Genomic DNA, 22295 nt, shown 5'->3' on the forward strand with positions numbered 1-22295 from the left:
CAACGGAAGCAACCCCATGCTTTGTGACCCAGCGTGGCAGGGACCACGCCGAGGCCTGCTCTGTATAGTTCGCCCTTGGAGCACGTTTGTGACGGAAAGTGCCCTGGAGAGACCTCAGGGCAGAGGTGAAATGAGGGGAGAGGCTGGCAGTGCCTCTGCCACTGGCCGACCAGCCAGGGGCAGGGGTGCGGCGGGGCCAGAGGGGAACCCTCTCCCCCCGGGCCCCATATGGCCCGTCCCCCATAATCAGGACCCCTGGTTTCTGGGTCGCCAGTGTAGAACTTTCTGTTCCAGCGCTGCAGGGGGCTATGTGCTGAGCAGAGAGACCAATCCTGGCATCTGGGAATCAGTCTTCCCGAGTGAGGCTGCTTAGGATTCACGGTCAAGTTCTCAAAAAGGGCCCAGATCTTCTGCGTGTGGCACTAGAGCTCACTGCAAGTAGAAATCCCTCAATTTCAGACTCTGCAATGCAGAAACTCATTGCAAGGTCAACCAGAAATTAAGTCCATTGTCTTCACTCATGTTGACCCTGCAGGATCAAGGTCAAGGGGGTCGGGGTGTGTTTCTAGCCTCGAGGGAACTCATAGGGAAGAGAGTCAGGACGTGTGAACAAAAGGAGGTGGACAGTCAAATTGGGCTGCAAAAGCTGTTGACACAAAACGAGCACAACTTTTAGAATCTCTAGAAGTGAGAAAGCAACGTTTTTTCGGAACCCAGGTTGGGCAGCTGCCCCAGAAACGCGTACTTCACAGGGAAGAAAGTGCTCCAGACAACGAACATGTTTTACAGGGTTATCTACTTTTTACATCTTGTAAAAGCTTGAGAGATTATAGATTAGCATATAGGCAGGAATTATGGGTTTTACTGTAAAGGGATGCAGGGAGTTAGAGCGTGGGCCCGTAGGTCAAGGACAAGACGGTTTTCCCTTAGGCTACTCATTCACAAAGCAAACATACAATGCATGTGTGCCAGGCGGTCATAAATCAGGCTTTTGGTTTGAACAAAGTCATTTCTAAGTCATGTTGACTTAGAAATCCAGGGATGCCTGCATGGCTCAGTCGGTTGAGCATCTGACTCTTGGTTTCGGTTCTGGTCATGATCTCATGGTTCGTGAGTGCGAGCCATGTGTGGGGTTCTGTGCTGACAGTGCAGAGCCTGCTTGGGATTCTCTCTCCCCCTCTCTCTGCCCACCCTCTTCTCTCTCTCAAAATAAATAAACATGTGGGGCACCTGGCTGGCTCACTCGGTTAAGCGTCTGGCTTCGGCTCAGGTCATGATCTCTCAGTTTGTGAGTTCGAGCCCCACGTCGGGCTCTGTGCTGACAGCTCGCTCAGAGCCTGGAGCCTGCTTCACATTCTGTATCTCCCTCTCTCTCTGACCCTCCCTTGCTCGAGCTGTCTCTCTGTCTCTCAAAAATAAATAAAAACATAAAAAAATAAAAAAACAAATGAGTCCACTACGTGAAGAACCCGTGTGATTGAACTGTGGACAAAGGACAACTGTGGTCCCTAACCAGCCTAATTTTCAGGAGTAAAGAAGAAGGCTCTTCTTCCGAAGGTGCCCCATCTGTGTCCCTACAGTGCCCGAACCTCGCCTTGCTTAACAGAGTCCTTGCTTCCCGAGTTTCTCGATAAAAGACAGATGGCATAGTAAGGTGCTCTTGTTTATTTATACCTCCCGGCTAATGACTTGATTTATTCTCTTCCTGAAGTCAGAGTTCTAGATTAGGGGAAAGGGGATGAGTTTGCCGATGCCAAAACAGTGCTCTGAAGGCTGGGAAGGTCTGGCTTCCTCCCGGTCTGGGGCTCAGGTGAGCAGTTTTAGAAGATTCACCGGAATCTCATTGATCCTTTCTTTTCCTGCTGTCCTTTCCGAAGGAAAGTGCGGAGCCAAAGGAAGTGCGGCTGGGCAGGGAGGCTGGGGGCATGAGGAAGGCAGCTGCGGGGTCTGAGCCCGACGGACATAGCACACTCCCACGCCACAGCTGGGCCAGCGTCGCCCTGACTCATCACCCAGACATAGATCACATCCTTTTCTTTACTCACACCGATTCTGAAGCATGGGCTGAGCTTCCGGGCTCCGGACAGTTGACTCACGCTGGCTTGGTTTCCAGCAGACCGTGCTGGTCGAAGGGTGGGTTGGTGCTGCACACCAGCCAGGGCTGGCCGGGCCCGGGCTGCCCCTGTCCAGGCGGCGTCCTGCCAGTTTTCCGCCTCAGCCCTTGTCACCCTGGCTTCACGACCGTGAATCCTTCTGGGGTCTCTCGAGGCATCGGAGTCCCTTGCTCCCTAGGCTGGAATGCAGAGTGACTGGGAAGAGGCCAGGGATACAGGGATGCCTGAGAACCAGGAGGCCTGGGCTGGAGCAGAACTACGTCCTCCGGCCTGCCAGGTGAGCCTGGCCAAATCGCTGAAGCTTTGTATGGGGTTTCAGTCTCCTCATCTGTAAAATGGGCATGCCCTCTGCGTTTTCCTGCTTTTCCTAGTTCCCATCAGGAATATGATATTAGCACAAGTCAGTTTTCTAAGCCTTGTCTTAGGAAATGAAATACTTTATTTTGGGGATGGCTGGGTGGCTCAGTCGGTTACGCATCTGGCTCTTGGTTGCGGTCCAGGTCATGATCTCATAGTTCGTGAGTTCTAGCCCTGAGTCAGGCTCTGTACTGGCAGCGTGCGGCCTGCTTGGGATTCTCTCTCTCTTCCTCTCTGTCTGCTCCTCCCCCGCTCTCTATTTCTCTGTCTCGCTCAAAATAAATGTATGAGCTTTAAAAAAGGAAATACTTTATTTTCTTCTAACAGGAAATGAAAATGTCGGAAACCAGTTGGAGATTTCAGGGTTGGGTGGGGGGAGGGTTCCAGGAGGCCCTGTGGTTCGCCCTACCTCTTTATCCACAATTTCTTGCACTTAAAAAAAAGCTAGCCCTGTGCTGGCAGATTCTGGGGGCAGAAAACAGAAAAAAAGGACGTGGTCCCTGCCTTGGGGACATGTCATCTGATGGAGGATGCAGATAATGTTCAAGTCAGGTCACCAGCTTATCAGATGTCAGATTCACTCGAACACTATTTCTGAGACAATACTTTACATTTAAAAGAAGAAGTAGTTGGAATAATTTGAGGGCAAAGAAAGGGGGGTAACCCTTCATCCCGTCCTGTCCTGAGGTCTCCCACTTGGTTTCTGGATTTTTATTCCTTTCATAAGACAATAAAGAATTTTATTTTATAAGAGACAAGGCTTAGAAACTGACTTAAGCTATTAGCACAGTCCCTATGGGAGCGAGGAGAAGCAGACCCCATGAGGCATTGCCTGTTTTACAGATAAGGAGACTGAAACTCCATAAAGTCTTCAGCATTTCGGCCGCGCTCACCTGCAGGTGCCCCAGGGGCCCCTCTGCTTTTCCGTCATTACAGAGCAGGCAGCCCAGAATCTCATGGATACCAAATACGTGAAGTCAACCACAGTGAAGAAAGTGTAACACACACCGTCAGGAGAGCGGAAGGGACCAGAGGCCCAGACAACACACGCGTCCTGCATAAGACAGCCCTGGAAGCGCTTTCACTTGTCATATTTTGGTTACAGCTTTGGGGGAAATGGCTCATCACGTCAAATCCATGAACAAGGTCACATTTCAAATGAGAGGTTTTTTGTCTATGGTGGAGATTAAGGGGCCAACCATTCACTTGCACACACTTCTGGCCCCTCTCTGGTCACTCCCTAGTCAGCATCTCCTGAGCTCCAGGCAGGACTCTCCACTGACTTCTTCATGGGGCACAAACATGGCATGTCCCTGTCCTTGGGCTGCTACCTGAGAAGTAAGTACCTGACTGCAACATTGGAGACAGCCCCTGACTGTGGAAAGGCCAGTTGGAGATGCTCAGCAAAAGAGTTTGCTGCACTGGAGAAATCAGGGAAGGCTTCCTGGAAGAGGTGGATTATGAGCCGGCCCTACAAATACCAACAGGATTGGGGCATGTGGTCCACAGTGTGGGAGTGGGCCGGGCATGCTCAGCTCCAGGGGATAGATCAACAACCTGGCTAGAAGAGAAAAGCGGGGCACACTGAAAGAACGTTTTTATGTGCACACATTCCATGTTGAGGAGATGACCACAGCAGCGAGGCCAGGTGCATGCCTTCCAGCGAGTTCTGGAAGAAATCCTTGAATGAAAATCAATATGTGCACCACCAGCTGCAAACCCAACTTCCTTCCTCCTATGTCCCTGGCCCTGCCTGCCTGTTCTCCCGTCTACAGCTTTGCCTTTTCCAAACAGGTGGTGGAAACAGGTAGAGAGGAAGGCCCAGGGGAACTTGCCAAAGGTCCTCCAGCATAACTTCCTGCAGGGGACCTTGTGGTGACCTTCAAAACCTGAGGCTTTCATTTAGAAACACACCACTGCCCTCTGCCCCCAAACTGAATTCTGTATCCCTGGGCATCTGGAAGGTAAATCATCACAGCCCTGGAGGCTGGGTGCCTCCTATTGGTGAGAGTTGGTAATGACAGCGTCCCAATGGTCATTTTTGATTTCTCCAGCGTGAGAGCCAGGTGGAAATGGACCTCCAAGTAAGTTGCTGCTGACATGAGCGGTCATGACCGCTTCCCGTGTGCCAGGCGCTTTCCGAGGTCTTATAGAGACTCACTCGTGGTGAGGTTGGTACTGTTATCGCCCCACGGGAGCCGTGAGGAAACGGAAGCCTAGAGGGGTGAAGAGCGTGTGCGAGTTTACACAGCCCGCCGTCAGCCGAGGTGTGCCTGCTGACCCGGGACTGACTCTTAGCTAGGATGCAAGAGCCGCAGGAGCTCTTCGTGATGTAAATGTGTATCACGGGGCTGCTGGTTATTTAAAGAGGTCATGTCAAAATTCGGTTGTTTTGAAAGGTGCAAATTATTCAGGGAACAAACTTTAAATACCGACTGTGTGGGAGTCCCTGGGAGGAAACTACAACATGAAAGACAATGTTATAATAACAAAGTTACAGAAACTCACAGCGAGGTATCAACAATAAGACATGTATTCAGATCATCATATCCCAGAGAATGTTCTAGAAGAATACCATGAAGGCTCTGGGGACATGGAGAGGAAACATGAATTTTTGGCATGGTGAGGGCTGGTGGAAGCAGCAATGCAGATCTGATGGAACTTGCTGGAAGAGTGTTGGACTGACAGTGGAGTAGGTGGAGAAGACGGTGGGGAGGAAAGGCAGGGTTGTCGGAGGGATTAGCGCTAGCAAAGGCAGTGAGGCCAGAAAGCAGGGGGTGTTGGCTAGGCCAGTTGATGAGTGACGCTGTTTGGAGTTTAGGCAGGAGAAAGTTAGGTAGGACTGGGAAAGAAAGATGGACCAGATTGCTAAGGAGCTAAGGATTTCAAGTTACGCAGTAATCATGTGAAAGTTTTGGATCAAGAGAGCGCTGAAGGGAATACGTAAATGTTGGCACAAACAAAATCGCGAGCAGGACCAGCTTTAGGGAAAGGCAGAATGTACCTAAGTAGCAGGCAACCTTTGCAAAGACCCTCAACGGTGCTATAGACGAGAGCGTACACATCTGCACCTGCGCCTGAGCAGTGTGGACCAGCGCACCTGTCTCCAAATCCCCCCCACCAACCCGACACCGTAGCTGGATTTCAACCCAGAGCACTCAGCAAGACGAAGGTTTGAATGTCCAGGAGGCCTCAATTAAACTGCATATAGTTGCTTGGGAGGGCAGGGAAGACATTAAGAAGGTCAGTGGTACATCTGCTAATATTTATTAATCGCCCACTCTTTGTGGGGGCACTGTTCTTGGTGTGTTACAGTCTGTCTCATGAACCGTAATCCCTTGCAGTAGGTACAGTTCTTATCCCATTTACCAAGGAGAAAAGCGAGCCCAGAGAATCCGTACGACTGGTAAGTGGTAGAGCTGGAATTCAGTCCTGGGCATCTGTCTCCTACGTCCTGGGGGGCTAATGGCCATATAGGTTTATCAGAATACTTGGCTGTTAACCATAAACTAGCAATGGAAGCAGGGACGTGAGGTAAGTGACGCAGGAAGGCATGTTTTAAAAGGACACGGACAGAAAGTCCAGAATAAGATGGCTCTTTGAAGGGAGCGTTGGTACCAGAGAGCAGCAGGGAGCCTGGACTGCCTTATCACATGCAGTGTGCATGCAGCATGTGGGCATATACATTTATGCCAAGGTCACGGACTTCCTGGGCCCCAGATTCAGGAGGCGGAATCACATTAGTGTTGGCTCAGTGTCTTGCTCTGATCAACAGGTCTTGGGGTGAAATTTTATTTGGTCTAATTCAACTGGAATAGTTTTCTTAAAAATCCAGTTGGCAGGGATGCACAAGACCCAAGGTATGCAGTCGGCAAGAGACTCACTTTAGCTTTAATGACAGGTTCAAAGTGAAGGAATGGAAAAAGATACTTCACTTAAGTGGAAATCAAAGGCAAGCAGGGATGGCTATACGTGTATCAGACAAAATAGATTCTAACTCAAAAGAGACAAAGAAGGTATTTATATACTGATAAAGGGGTCAATTCATCAGGAATATTTAACAATAATAAATATAGATACAAACTAGGGCACCTGGTTGGCTTAGTTGGAAGAGTATGTGACTCTTGATCTCAGGCTGTGCGTTAAAGACCCATGTTGGGTGGAGGGATTATGAAACCGACAAGGCATGCCTCTCAAGGTGAGGTCTCAAGATCCACGGCATCACTAGGAGACTCTCTAGGAAGATTCAGACACTGTGTCTAAACAGACCCTCCGGATGATTGTGGTGGCAGATGTCTGAGAGCCCCCACCTTGTCACAGTGTAAGGATGCAGGTCTGAGAAAATAGAAGGGCACACGTTGCCCAAGGCAGGAGGGACCACCCTTGTAACACCCAATCAGGAAAGACCAGCTAATACCCTTAACATTTCTAAGGGCAGGCCTACAAGGCTAGTCATGCCCTATGCAAGGGTCCTGGGTCTACTCTGTAATTGATTAACAATCTAAATGTTGAAATTGGATAAACCTGCTGTCAATAATATTGCATAATAATGATTGGATCACTGTATTTCCTGTAACTCCTCCTTCCCAAACCCATAAAGGCCCTACCCCCGCTTTGTTCAGGGCTCTCAGCACGGATCCACCACGCGGTAAAGTCTGTGAGCCCGAGCTTAGGCCCGGCCAGCCTAAACCCGTAATACAGCCCTTTGCTTTTGCATGCGTGACTCGGTCTCCTTGGCGGTCTCTGGTTTTTGGGGACGATATGGAAATCTTGGGCATAACAACAGCAGTCCTGAAGACAGTATCTCTGCAGATGGGCTCCTTCACACCTGTCTGCTGGCCCCACTGGGCCCTCAACACCAGGGGGTCCAGGCCTCCCTCCCAATGGTGGCCCCACAAGAAGGGAAAGCTGGCCATTCATTACAGATTGTTCTTTCTGCAGTTGGATGCCTGCGATTGGATGCAGGAAGTCCCTTTGGAAAAGCTTCTTCTCTGGCAGCGTTTCCTCCTAGAGTCAGAAGTCAAGCTGAGTGTGTTGATAGGTGGGGAAACAAGATTAACTTCCCATTCTGGTGCATTTCATTTACCGTCATCTTTTCTGTATTAGTTTTCTTGAGTTACCTCTACGAAGGGAAGTTCAAGAGTCAGACTTTCTCCCGGCATTGAGGATATTCTTTGTTTCTTTTTTTTTTTTATGTTTATTTATTTTTGACAGAGAGAGACAAGAGTGCAAGCCAAGGAGAGGCAGAGAGGAGGGAGACACAGAATCTGAAGTAGGTTCTAGGCTCTGAGCTGTCAGCACAGAGCCCAACTCACAAACTGTGAGATCATGACCTAAGTCGAAGTCAGACTTAACCATCCAGGTGCCCCCAAAATTTTTTTTCTTTTTAATGAAGGATATTCTTTGCTTCTTAGATGGGAGTTTTGCTTTTGCATAATAATGCTGAAGTCAGTCATAGAGATTTAGGTTTAAAATTTTAAATTAGGTTTTAAGTCTCCCTAATAAAACACTATTAATTCTGTTGATAAAAAACACAATACACTTTTAGCACAAAAGATGAATTTTTTGTGTTATGTGTCCTAAGTTACAAATCAGGAATGATACAGTTCAAATACATTTAGCTGTTTGTTTAAACAAAACAAAACAAAACAAAACACACTATACCAAAAATTCGTATAGATTGAAATAACCCTTATACTTTGTATTTTCTTAATTATGACAGTTTCTACCTTCATTCAAGACGTACAAGAAGGGGATCATTTATTCAGCCTGGACAATGAGTCTGGAATTCCCTTTCGTAATCTGTGATTTGCTGGAAGACAAGTTCCACAGGCTAGCTTGCTGCTCTATCCAGTCTTTTCCAATGATCAAATGAATCACCTCCTCTTGGTATCTTGTCCTCCCAAGGGAAGGCATGGTTTACTGGGAAAAGGGGCTTGTCCTGGTTGCCATCTGTTTAGGGGCTGAATTGTGCCCCACCCCATTTGCACACTGAAGCCCTAACCCCCAGGAGGTGAGAATGTGAATGTATATGGCAGTAGAGTCTTTCAAGAGGTGATTAAGTTAAAGTGAGGTCACATGGGTGGGCCCTAAGTCCAATCTGACCGTGTCCTTGTAAGAAAAAGTCAAGACACTGTTGTAGGCTGATGTTGAAAAGACCACCAAAACCGAATAGAGGTGAGGCAAAACTTTATTTACAGCTGGGCCAAACCTGAACTCCAGATGGTAAGGAGCAGAGAATGGCCCCGAGCAATGGATACATTGAGATTAGATAGGCAGACATAGGATTCGGTGATAGCCAATTACATTGTGACATGCTGATCACCAATTTTGGTGGGAACCAATCAAGTTAGTTCTTTGTTCTTCTAAATGACCAATCATGGTGGGACAGTGACTAAGCAATTTTCTATAGGCCTGGCCTTCATCAGAGCATAGAAAAGGGGCAGGAACGGTTTGCAACAAGTCATCCGGTGCATTCCCTAAGCAAGTTAACCCATTACATTCCAGAAGAAATTTAACTCATTACATTCTATAAGCTAGCCTACAACAGACACAGACATGCGCAAAGGGAAGACCATGTGCAGACACAGGAGAAGGAGGCCTTCAAAGAAACCAAGCCTATCTACACCTCGATCTTGGACTTGCCACCTTCTGGAATCATGAGAAAATAAATGTTTGTCGTTTCAGCCACCAGCCTGGGGTCCTTTGTGATGGCAGCCCGAGCAGGTTCACACACATCCAGTCTGACGAGACTGGGCGCATTCAGGGTGGTATGGCCGTAGACTACGCACATCCAGTCTGATCTGCTTCCTCCGGTCGTCTTTGTCTAGGAGAACCAGGGCTGAAGCTTCTTGGGTTTTCCTATGTGCTCGCTCATCCCCACGTCTGATTCATGAGCCCTGTCTTCTTCTCTGGGATTTATAGCAGCTACTCCTTGGAATCCTTTGCTGTTTGGGTAAACACAGCCTGCCCCTTCCCCTCCATGCTAAATAAAGGTGCGGTGGTTGACAAGCGGTCCCTGGCACCCCTTCCTCTCAACCCCTTCTCAGACCTTCCTCAGGTACCTTATGCTGCCCTTTGGTCTCTTGATTGTTTTTTTTTAATGTTTATTTATTTTTAAGAGAGAGACTGAGCCTGCGTGGGGGAGGGGCAGAGAGAGGGGAAACACAGAGTCCAAAGAAGAAGGCTCCAGACTCTGAGCTGTCAGCACAGAGCCTGATGCGGGACTCAAACCCACAAACCATGAGATCGTGACCTGAGCTGAAGTCAGATGCTTAACCGACTGAGCCACACAGGCATCCGGTTTCCCTTGGTTTCTTATCTGAGCCCACAGAGTGGTATCTGCATGTCTAGTATCCCAGCCGCCCTTGAGTTTGTGGGAGGAAATATCTTGTACCATGAAAATGGGGTGCGGAGAGTCGCCTATCATGATCTGTTGGACACACACATACGCACCAGCAGACGTGTGCAAAGCCTTTCATTTGAACTGTGATTTGTGGACCTACCTGCCTCCACTCCGTGACACGCGGAGTTCCCCCCGGACAGGATGCCTGGTATTTGTAGGTGCACAACCATTTCTTTTTTGAAAGGATGGAGGGGTCTATGCTCATGAGGGAATGGAAGTTAACAGAAGGAAAACCATAGTTTCTGAGGATTTAAATGCTACCAAACTTTCCTACCCCAAGGGCAGGATTGATCTCTGGACACAAAACTTTGTAAGTAAACCAGATCATTAAAAGTCATTTTTGGAGGGGCGCCTGAGTGTCTGACTTTGGCTCAAGACATGATCTCATGGTCTGTGAGTTCGAGCCCCATGTAGGGTTCAGATTCTGTTTTGGATTCCGTGTCTCCCTCTCTCTCTGCCCCTTCCCCAATCACGCTATGTTGCTCTGTCTAAATAATAAATAATTTAAAAACTTAAAAAATAAAGTCATTCTTGGAGCAGGTTTACTCTACACGCTTCGGTTTTGAATGCAACATTGGTTTTGATTCTTCACCCTGGTCTCCCTTCACGGGTCCACGATCAGATTCATTTACAGTATCCAGAACCAGCTTCTTCCACCCGGGTCAACGGGAAAACAAGATAGTTTGTGACTCCTCTCATGCTAAGCGGCGATGCGGTTTATTCTGTGGCTGGAGGAGAAGGAGAGGAAGTTGGGTGGAGGCTGCTCTGGAGGAGGTGTTGCAGGCAGAAGCAGATGCGGGCGGCTCATGAGGAGCTGCTTCTTGAGACCTGGGGCCCAGTGATGCTGCTCTGAGGGCACAGATGGCATAATCCGCACACACCCTCTCCCCAAGGACTTAGGGGAAGCCACTCCTGTCCCTTCCAGGAGCACAGGGCCCGTGACGTGGGAGCACGGTGAAGACGCTGTTGTGCACTTTCTGGGCAGGATGAACAGAAGGGAGTTCATCCACCGTCCACGCAGGACAGCCCTGGGGGTCTGGCCCCTGCAGGGTGAAGCTGTGAAGCAGGGCAGAGGCGTGGCTCCTAATGCCCACCAGCCCCCTTCTTGACCCCAGCCCACCAGGCCTTAGGGACCCTTCCTGTCCACAAAGGATATGGTTTTGCTCTTCAGGAAAGACAAGTAGTCACAGAAATTTATCTGAGAAGGCCACACGATAGCATCACACGCCCGGTGCGTCTCAGGCATGATCTCCCCCATTTCCCTTTCCTCCCAAGCCTTCCCCACGGGTCCCCTCATCGTTCACGGCGGGGTCTTCCCTTCCTCGGAGCCCCTATTCCTTCCTCCCTTCCCTTCCCTTCCCCTTCCTTCCTTTCCCTTCCCTTCCCTTCCTTCCTTCTTTATTTCTTCCTTCCTTCCTCCCTCTCTCTCTCTCTCTTCCTTCCTTCCTTCCTTCCTTCCTTCCTTCCTTTCTTTCTTTCTTTCTTTCTTTCTTTCTTTCTTTCTTTCTTTCTTTCTTTCTTTCTTTCTTTCTTTCTTTCTTTCTTTTCTTTCTTTCTTTCCTGAAAGAGAGAGAGAGCAAGTACACAGTGGGGAGAGGGGCAGAAGGAGAGAGAAAATCCCAGGCAGGCTCCACACTCAGTGTAGAGCATGACACAGGGCTCGATCCCACAACCCTGGGATCACAACATGAGTTGAAATCAAGAGTTGGACGCCCAAATGACAGAGCCACCCAGGTGCCCTGCAACCCTTATTTCATTTCTTTTCCCCACCACTCAATTTAGGACTTATGTCTCTTATGTTCACAAGTTTTAGTTTCGTTTACTCAGCTAGATTAGAGTGAGTTCTTTGAGGAACAAAGGTTTTTGGGAACCTGGTTTCCTTACCTCCCCCCCCGCCCCAATTCCAGAAACATCCACCACATTCTGTGTATACACAGCTGGTATTCAAGAATTGTTAGCTGAATGAATGGCTTAGAAAACAGGATGATTTTCAAGAGAAAATTTTCTGGAGGCAGTAAAGCATGGCACAACATTCTAGCTCAGCACAGCCCAGTACAGACGCCTCTCTGCTGTTTTCAGATGATGTGCCCTTTTGTCCTGACTGTAGAGTGTATAGCCTTCGTAAAGACCCTAACTGCTTAATTTTGGAGACAGTCTCTGAGAACTGTCGACTCAGTTTAGGTTAGAGGTCCCTTTAGAATTCTGTTCCCAGGGACGCCTGGGTGGCTCAGTCGGTCAAACAGCAGACTTTGGCTCAAGTCATGACCCCAGGGTTTGTGGGTTCAAACCCATCAGGCTTCTGCTCTCACTGTGGAGACCACTCTGGATCCTCTCTCTCTCTCTCTCTCTCTCTCTCTCTCTCTCTCTCTTTCACTGCCCCTCCCCCACTTGTACTCTCCCCACCAAACTAAATAAACATAAAAAAGAGAAGACTTCTGTGCCCAATCTGAGTCCTGGGAGCATGTCTTTTTTATGCATACGGTGGGCACTCAAATTTGTTCAATAAGTATAATTAAATGAAGAGAAAATAATAGAAAGAGAAAAACTCTCTTATTTGAGTAAAGATGGACTGGCAGGATTTGCACACCTGTCATGTGCATGGTTGGATTGAACTATGTTATGTGTAGGACCCACGGGAAGGGAACAACAGCACACGATTGCCACCAGGCTCCTCTCTGTCATATTGAGAGGCGGTGCCCACGGTCCCCATCACCATCACCATGGTGAATCTCTATTTCCCTCTGGTGGCAGATCTGTGTACTGCAATCAGTATTTCTGAGGCGCAAATGAGGTTAGATTTGAACAAATCTCGAAGAAACAGAAGGCTTGAAGGGCCCGTAGAGGTTTTTGATTTCAGTATTTCTCTGGTGGAAGCATCCTGACAGATGCTGACAAGCCTTCGAATTCTCTAAAGATCAGAACTTTGCTTGAATTTCGGTGAAAATCTAAGAGATACACATTTTCTGGGTTCTGTGGAAGACTACTTGCTAATCACGCACTGCCCTGCGGTTCTGTTTTCTCATTTGTGTTTACGTTTAGGGTCAGGTTGGTGCCAAGAATCATGACTCCAAACTGCCAAGGGAGGTGCCTGAGGCTCCGGGTCCCTGCTGCAACGCAGGTGCCACAGTTTGAGAACTGCTGGCTGCACCCGCAGGGCGAGCAAGCCCCTGACTCAAGCCTGTGCCGCCGGGAGCCCATGCCGAGGCGCTGGTCTTTAGCACCGTGACTTTCTCACATTAGTTTTGCCAGCTGAGTTCTCTGACTTGCAGCGTTGCTATTGCTTATTAATTGTTTTTTTCTGGAATGTGCTTTGGTGATACTCAAGAGCTAGCTACAAGCCTCAATGGCTGACACCATATTTTATACTTGTGTATATTTATGTTATTACAGCAAAAAGGAAGTAATCCTACCACGAAGGTCTGAAAAATTTCCCGTCATTTATTTTTATTATTTTAAGTAGGCTCCATGCCCACCGTGGGCCTTGAACTCACAACCCTGAGATCAAGAGTTGCACACTCCACTCACTGAGCCAGCCAGGTGCCCTGCAAATTTTCCCTTAAAAGTGGTCCAGATGGACTAGATATTTATTCTAGGGATACAGACATGCTGTTTCGAAGGGGCACATGCACCCCAATGTTTATAGCAGCGCTATCGACGACAGCCAAAGTACAGAAAGGGCCCAAATGTCCATCGACAGAGGAGTGGGTAAAGAATATCTGGAATGTATATACATCGGAGCATTACTCAGCAGTCAAAAAGAGTGAAATCTTGCTATTTCCAACAACATGGATGGAATTAGTGTGTATTATGCTAAGTGACATTAGTCAGAAAAAGACAAATGTCATATGAATTCATCATGTATGGAATTTAAGACACAAAACAGATGAACAGAAGGGAAGGGAAGTAAAAATAGTACGTAAGCACAGGGAGGGGGGCAAAACATAAGAGACTCTTCAATATAGAGAACAGGCTGAGGGTCGCTGGAGGGGCTGTGGGTGGGGGGATGGGCTAAATGTGAAGGGACATTAAGGAGGACGCTGGTCGGGATGGGCACGGGGTGTTCTATGTAGGGACGAATCCCTGGATTCTACTCCTGAAATCATCGTTGCATTCCTTGCTAACTTGGACGTAAATTAAAAATAAATAAATTTCTAAACAGGAGAAAAGGGTCCAGATGCTACCTGTGTTGAGGTGATACCACTGAGGCCCCGAGGAGTGACGTTTTCCCAGCATCCCTTGGGTAGTTGGTGGCAGAGCCAGAAATGCACACGAGAGACCAGGCTTTCAGGGGCTCGGTCCTATGTTATGTGGATAAACTTGAATTATCTGGACTAAAAATATCTATTTTGATATGGCTACCTCTGTGGCTTGCTTCACTTTGTCAGTGGAGACCAGATCTAGAATCGTTTAAAAATACATACTCAGGTATGTAACTCCTTTCCATGGTGATTCAGGTCAAAAAAGTGTATTTCGCATCGTTCATAGCACTTCGCCCAGCACCAGAAAGCACGTAGCATGCAGTTCTTGCCCAGGAACAGTTTGTAATTAAATCTGGAGGAAAGACATATGTGCGTTCTTTAAATAATTAATGACAGTGCAGCCGAGGAAAGCAGCAACGAGGGCCATCCTGTCAACTTTTTCCCCACTCGCCGTGTCTCTTTGTCACTGCTTCCCTTCTTTTTTTTCTGTCTTTAGTTTTTGTATTTTTAATTAAAAAATGTAAATCCAAATTAGTTAACATGTAGTGTAATAATGATTTCCGGAATGGAATTCAGTGATTCGTCACTTACAGGTAACACTCAGCCCTCATCCCGATCAGTGCCCGCCTTAATGCCCATCACCGATTTAACCCACCCCCCACCAGCATCCCGCCAGTAGCTCTGTTTGTTCTCTTGTGTTTAAGAGTCTCTTATGGTTTGTTTCCCTCTCTGTGTTTATCTTATTTCTGCTTCCCTTCCCTTATGTGCATCTGTTTTGTTTCTTAAATTCCACATGAGTGAAATCATATATAGTTGTCTTTCTCTGACTTATTTTGTTTAGCATCATATACTCTAGTTCCATCCATGTCGTGCAAATGGCAAGGTTTCATTCCTCTGATGGCTGAGTAATACTCCACTGAACATCTATGCCACATCTTTATTCATTCGTCAGTCAGAGGACATTTAGGCTCTTCCCATACTTTGGCTGTTGTCGATGGTGCTTTCCTTTTTTGTACTCAGCAGTAATGTTCTGGAAAGTGTCCCAGGAAGTAGAAGATGGAGCCCAACCCCCTTGGTCCCTCAGGTGCACCTGTCCCTGCCCCGGGCCTCCACTCCTGTCTTCCAGAAGGGGTGTGGGAGCATCCTCAGGTGCACCAGCGGGCGGGCCTCCAGGAGGAACTCAGCCTCCCACAAACACACCTGTGCGGTCTCAGCATGTGTCAGGCTCCTTGGGAAGAGTCCGGGTCCCTGCCGTTAGAGGCCCCCTTCAATCGCACAGCCTCGTTGGCCCAGGCAGGAAGGCAGCCATGGTGGTCGGTCAGTGACCCTTGTCAACAATGGGGCTGTGCATGCCAAAGTCACTATTGCCAAAGTGCGTGTGTGTGTGTGCACGTGTGCCTGCAGGTGCATGTGCAGACATGAACATGTTTGCTCACGGGAGGCGTGGCCAGCTTCCAGAGTTTGGGTTTCTCCGGCACTGAGTGATGCTTCATCCAGGAGCCCCCTGAGTCATGACTGGGCTGGTCCTGACCCAGTGTGGACTCGAAAAGGTTAAGTGACGCCATCGATATCCCCAAAGACGGCATGTGGTGCTTTCTAATTTGGGGCTAATCAGCTACAAATCTGGTGAGTGTCTTTTGAACACGTGGTCATGTGTCTCTAGGGCCCGCAGATATAGGTCCTGTATCCACAACAGAAGAGTGTGAGCAAGGGGACAGAGTCTGTGAAAACGGGACAGCCCCCGTCCCTTCCATGAGTAAATTATCCGCTTATGTTCACACAAGCACATCTTGTTATTTCTTACCACTCCCTGGGTGGGTTAGGCCAGCTGGGCCTGGGTGGACGGTTGGGTGATGTCATCCCTTGTCCTCCAGCGGGCCTGGGTGGGCTCCTTCAAGCAGCACCTGTCACCTTTGCTGGTGTCCCATTGGCCAAGACAGGTCACATGGCCAAGCTGCTCTGGCAGGATTCAGAGTCCAGATGGGGGCAGGTGGAAGGAATATATGGTCCCCATGACCCAGTGTCAGAGGTGAATAGAGGCAGCAGAGGCCCGTATGGGGCCCTGTGTGGGATGGGTGGGAAGGTGACCCTGAAAGTCCAGTGGTCAGGGAGCTGGGGGAGGCTCTGCCGCCCTGAGCAAGCGGCACAGAACGCAAGGTGCCTGTCCCATCCCCAGTCGCCCGAAGTGGGATTTGGGGGGACCACAAGGAGGCGAGGTGGCACATGACGCCACCAACTTCAGCAATTTGACATTATCGCACAAGGGAGGTCCGCATTGTTGTTATTTTTAGTCCAGCCCGCGGGTGATAGACATTTTACTTATAAAATTTCAAGTTTACTACAAAGTGGTACAATTCCTTTGTTGCTCTTTGTTTGTGCAAGTGACACAGCAGAACGGATAACATGCTGATGGGTTTACATCACGAGGATTTATGTCGCGAGTCTACCGACGATGTGTTTCATCTTTTTTCAGTTTCCGATGTGCATTGACATTTCTGTGGGAGTTCTCACTCGTGTCCCAGTCATATGGTCCCAGGAAGGGCACAGTTTTTTTTTTAATATTTTTAATGTTTTATTAATTTTTGATACAGGAGAGACAGAGCATGAGAGGGGGAGGGTCAGAGAGAGAAGGAGACACAGAACTGGAAGCAGGCTCCAGGCTCTGAGCTAGCCGTCAGCACAGAGCCTGATGCAGGGCTCGAACCCACGAATGTGAAATCTGACCTGAGCCGAAGTCGGAGGCTTAACCGACTGAGCCACCCAGGCGCCCCAGCGCACAGTTAAAAATCCGTAGCTTGGGCGGTTTGTAACCTCAACTTTTCGGATGAAATGCGGCACCAGGATTCTGGCAACGTTCGGAGCTGAGATCGCCGGAGATGTGTTTATTATGACCCGTGACGACGGGAGCAGAAGCGGAATTTTGTTTGAGGTTGTAGAGGAAAAACGGCTGGAGGGTCGTGGCGGCGCCGATTGCTCTGGTGTTAAGTGTAATCGGCGCTCCCGGTGACGAGGGTCGATTTTGTTCCCCGCTCCTGACGACTCAGGCCGCTGTGAAAAGTTCCCTTGCGTTCTCTTCTCCTTCCACGCTCTCCGGGGCCCGGTCTATTCCTCTGCCCTTCTTCCTCCCGCCTCCACCCTACCAGAGGAAGGGCCATTTCCGCGCCCTGGTCAGTTCTGCGCACAAGCTGAAGGAGACAGGGACAGGCCCCGCCAGTTCACTGGGGTGGACAGTTCAACGGTGTGGGCCGGCTTTCCAGAGGGGCAGGCGGGCGTTTCCTTGGGAGACCAAGAGAAAGTACACAGAGTTTCCGAGACAATCTTTTCCTCCTCCAGGGTCGGCACAGAGGGGGAGGAAGGGGGAGGCAGGAGGCAAAGCCCAGGGAACCTCCTCATGCTCACAGCTTCTGCTTGGGACAGGCTGGGGGCGGGGCGGAAGAGAGGCAGGAGAGGGGAAGTGAGTTATGGCATTTGGTGCTCGGCATGGTGGTTTACGCGTGGAAGTAAAGATTACATCGTTTGGGAAGGAGATTTACGAGGTCTGCTCACCTGAGCCCACGCGGCATTGTTTCTAACAGCAAAGGGTTGGAAATAACTTGCATAGTCGATAATAGGCCGTAGTTTAAAACTTTGGTCTTTTTCCAATAGAATCCTATGCAGACATTAACATGGTGTAGTAAACCTCTACCTATTGATGTTAAAGAGATTTATGATGTCTTTTTAAATTTAAAAAGTACTTTGCAGAAATTTGCAAAATGACATGTCTATTATGATCTTTCCTTTTGGTAAAAAATACATACAGTTGTATGTATTTATGCATGGAAAAAGTCTAAAATGACACACACCAAAATGTTAACTGATTTTTTTTCGTAAGTGGTAGGATTTAAGGGCACTCTCCATTCTTCTTTATATATATATATACATATAAGTACACACATACATATATATATAAAGAAATACATAATTGCTTTCTGTATTGCCTGACAATTTAATGTACATGAAAGTTTTTGGAATCAGAAAATCATTGGAGGTATTGTCACTTAAAAACATTTTTTAAAATGTTTATTTATTTTTGAGAAAGTCAGAGAGAGACATAGAGAGAGACAGACCATGAGTGGTGGAGGGCCAGAGAGAGAGAGAGGGAGGCCCAGAATCTGAAGCAAGATCCAGGCAGGCTCTGAGCTGTTAGCACAGAGCCTAACACAGGGCTCAAACCCACAAACTGCAAGATTATAACCTGAGCTGAAGTCAGACATTTAACTGACTGAGTCACTCAGGTGCCCCAGAGGTATTGTCATTTTTAAACTAAAATCTGGGGCACCTGGATGGCTCAGTCGGTTAAGTGTCCGACTTCAGCTCAGGTCACGATCTCATGGTTTGTGAGTTCGAGCTCCACATCAGGCTCTGTGCTGACAGCTCAGAGCCTGGAACCTGCTTCGGATTCTGTGTCTCCCTCTCTCTCTGCCCTTTCCCCAGTCATGCTCTGTCTCTCTTTCTCTCAAAAATGAATAAACATTAAAAAGCAATTTTAAATAAAATGTCTTGTGTATGGCTTTGATAAACTTAAGTTTTCAGGGCGCCTGGGTGTCTCAGTCTTTTAAGCATCTGACTTCAGCTTGTCATGATCTCGCGGTTTGTGGGTTGAAACTCCATGTTGGGTTCTGTGCTGACAGCTTGGAGCCTGGAGCCTGCTTCAGATTCTGTGTCTCCCTCTCTCTCTGACCCTCCCCTGCTTGTACTCTGACTCTGTCTCTGTCTCTCCACAAAACTCTTTCCTGTGTACTTTCCCCCTTTTGTGTAGCATAAGCTTAAACTCGCGTCGGTGGTCTTCTAAACCAACGGTTCTCAAAGCTCAGCGTGCACCGGAATCACCCGGAGGCTGCGAGCCTGCACGGCGGCCACGCCCACTCAGCCGGAGAACTTGCATTTCCAGCAGGCTCCCAGGCGGGCTGGTGCGGCAGGTCCAGACCCACACTTCTCGCACTTCGAGTACCTCGACTCTAAGTAAGGGAAACGGTCTCCAAAGTTAGATGTCATGACCTCTTTTCCAACTTTTCCAGAATAAGTGCTCCTTGAAAGTATTATATACAAAATACAGCAAAAGAATGCCTGCATTTTTTTTAAAGTTTTTTTTTATGTCCTTTTGTTTATTTTTGAGAGACAGGGAGAGACAGTGGGAGTAGGGGAGGGTCAGAGAGAGAGGGAGGCACAGAATGTGAAGCAGGCTCCAGGCTCTGAGCTGTCAGCACAGATCCTGATGTGGGGCTCGAACCCACGAACAGTGAGATTATGACCTGAGCTGAAGCTGGACGCTTAACCGACTGAGCCACCTAGGCGTCCCAAGATGCCTGCATTTTTGAGGCCACTTTCCCCTCAAACCATGGACCACATCTGAATATTATAGACGTATTAACTCCCAATACCTGCAAATTGAATTTCAAGTCTTTACTGGGTGTCCCACTATCTCAACTGGTGTTCTGTATGTACTGACAATCTCTGTCATGTGATATTTTTGCAGTTCTGTCTGATAAATTCTTGGCCTGATGCCACTGCTCAGAAAGTCACACTATTGCTGACTCGACACGTTAAAGGATGCCGGTGGGCCGGCGGAAATTTTTAAAAGCATTTTCCGCTCTTGGTTCTGTCTGTCTTACAGCTGTCTCCACTGTGTGGCACGCACCCGTGTCCCCTTCAGGGCTTGTCCCTCGCCTGTTGAGTCAGGGGGGCGGAGGCGCTATGCTGGTCGGCGCCCAGGCTCCGCTCAGACCTCCTCGGACCCTTTGCCGCCATGTTTGGGTGCTCCCCAACCTTCTGAAAGGACTGCCCTCGGGCTGTGGGAGCAGCTTAGCCCCAGCGCCCATGGCGCCCTTGGGGACAGCCCTGAGGCGTAGTTCATAAGGATCAGGCTGCAGCTACCCTCCGTGGGGCTTTGGCCTGAGAGTGAGCCTTCGCTGAGGCCCGTGTTTTGCCTTCCTCGCTTCCCAGTTGGCCCCGGGAGCACTGCTTTCACAGTCAACACGCCCCTTGCATGCACATCATCCTAGGGTTCACTTCTGGAGAGTTCGGACTTAAGACACGGGTCCCATGTATGGTGAAATCCACGAGGCATACTTAAGTACATGTAATCCGCACAGGAGTATGATCAGCCATTAAAGGGTGTCGTTGGGCCCTCTGCTGACCGGTGAGCACATAGAAGGCACCGCTGGTGTCCTGGAGGGAATCGACATCTTGTCTGAGAGATGTGAACAAGTAGAACAACGTTTAATAATATGTAGGGGCAGGGTGTTATCTGGGACTTATTAACCCACGTTTTCATTGTCCTTTTCAGGGCCTCCTTTGTCCCCCTCTCCCCCCACTGTGGGGTGCTGGAGCAGCCAGTGGACCTTTTGTCCTAAGTGGGACACAGAAGCCCCAGGAAAACCCCCCCATTATGGAGGATGGTGTGGTCAGGAAGGTGAGCTGTCTTGGTTTGGACTCGTGTGAATAGATGAAGGTCTGACGGCACCTTCTCAAAGGTTCTGCAGCCTCTAAACTTCCTGCACTTAGACGCAAGTCCAGGTAAAAGAGAAAAGAAAGCAAAGGTCACTTTGGTTTTTGGTGGGGAGGCAACCAATCCATAGTAACTCAGTGGGGAGGGAACAAGAGGGAAAAATGCCCTGACATCGCTCCTCCCCACCTTCCATCTCCTGCTAGTGCCCCCTGTGGCCGAGGCCAGCGAGAGGCCAGAGAACAAGGGGTCATTCACGCAGTCTGCTGCGGGTAAGCCTCCCAGCGGCAGGGTAGCCTATGGTGGAGAGGGGTGGGGAGCGGATCAGAAGGGCAAATGGAAGTCACACAGAAACACCTTCCAGAATGTCCACAACAGTTATCTATGGAGAGAGAGGTGAAAGATGACTTTTGCCTTTTATTCTTTCTAGTTCTGTATTCTGCATTAAAAAAATTAGTTTATTTTTGAGAGAGAGAGAGACAGAGCACAAGCAGGGGCGGGGCAGAGAGAGATGCAGACACAGACTCTGAAGCAGGCTGTGCTGACAGCTCAGAGCCTGACTCGGGGCTCAAACTCAAAGCAGGAGATCCTGACCTGACCTGAAGTCCGACCCTTAACCAACTGAGCCACCCAGGCGCCCCTAATTCAAAGTTCTTTAAAATGATATCCTATGTATGGCTATGAAACTGCATTTTGAATTTTTTATAACAACCATATTTTGATGTATTCTTTTTGTAATTTTTTAAAAAGTAAAAAAGATCTTGAGTGGTTACAGTTACAAATGCATGATTGCAGACCGTAGAGGGGACAGCGTCAGCACTTGGAGATTCTGCTCTGAGGAGGGTCTCTCAGTAAGGGCTCCAGTGGTGGCCAGAGTCAGGCTGCGGAGTTGTCACCTGGGAGTCTGACAGAGACAGCCAGACCGCACCCCTGCAGGAACGGAACAGTCACCCCGAAGGATGTCCACATCCTAATCTCTGTGACCTGGGAACATGTTACCTTAGCATGCAGGAGGCTTGCGGGTGAGATTAAAGTTCCTGAGATGGGGAAATTATTCTGGATCATCTAGTTGGGTCCAGTGTAATCACAAGGTCTTTAAAGGGTAGAAGGGGAAATAACAGGAGAGTCAGAGAACAAGATGTGACCCCAGACCAAGGACCGGGCTTCCTCGAGAAGCTGAAAAAGACAAGGAGCAGATTCTTCTCCAGAAGGAACATGCCCTGAGCAATACCTTGAAGTTGGCTCTATTGACCCATTTTGGACTTCTGGTCTCCAGAACGGTAAGTTTGTGCTGTTTCAAGCCCTAAGACTGTGGTTACAGAAGCTATTGGAACTCACAGACCTAGTTTTGTGTCATGCTCTGTATTTCTCAGACCCCTTGCAGTGAGTTCAGTGTGGCAAAGTGACTGCATTCTGGCCAGCAGAGAACAGATAAAAGTGGCAGACATGACCCCAAGTCTTGGCCCCTAACATGTCCCACAAGACGCCCCGCACTCTCTCTGGCTGTCAGCTGAAGGATGGAGTGAATCAGGCAGGCCATTCCGAAGCCCTTGGGGATGGCTGAGCTGATTCGCAGGACCTCTGTCGGGGAAGAGCAGAGCAGGGGCAGAGAGAGGGAGAAAGGGAATCCCAAGCAGGTTCCATCCTGTCAGTGCAGAGCCTGACACAGGGCTCGATGTCATGAACCTGTGAGATCGTGACCCGAGCCAAAATCAAGAATCAGATACTTAGCAGAC

This window comes from Suricata suricatta, chromosome 7 (genome assembly GCF_006229205.1).
Source record: "Suricata suricatta isolate VVHF042 chromosome 7, meerkat_22Aug2017_6uvM2_HiC, whole genome shotgun sequence".
NCBI classification, from domain to species: Eukaryota; Metazoa; Chordata; class Mammalia; order Carnivora; family Herpestidae; genus Suricata; species Suricata suricatta.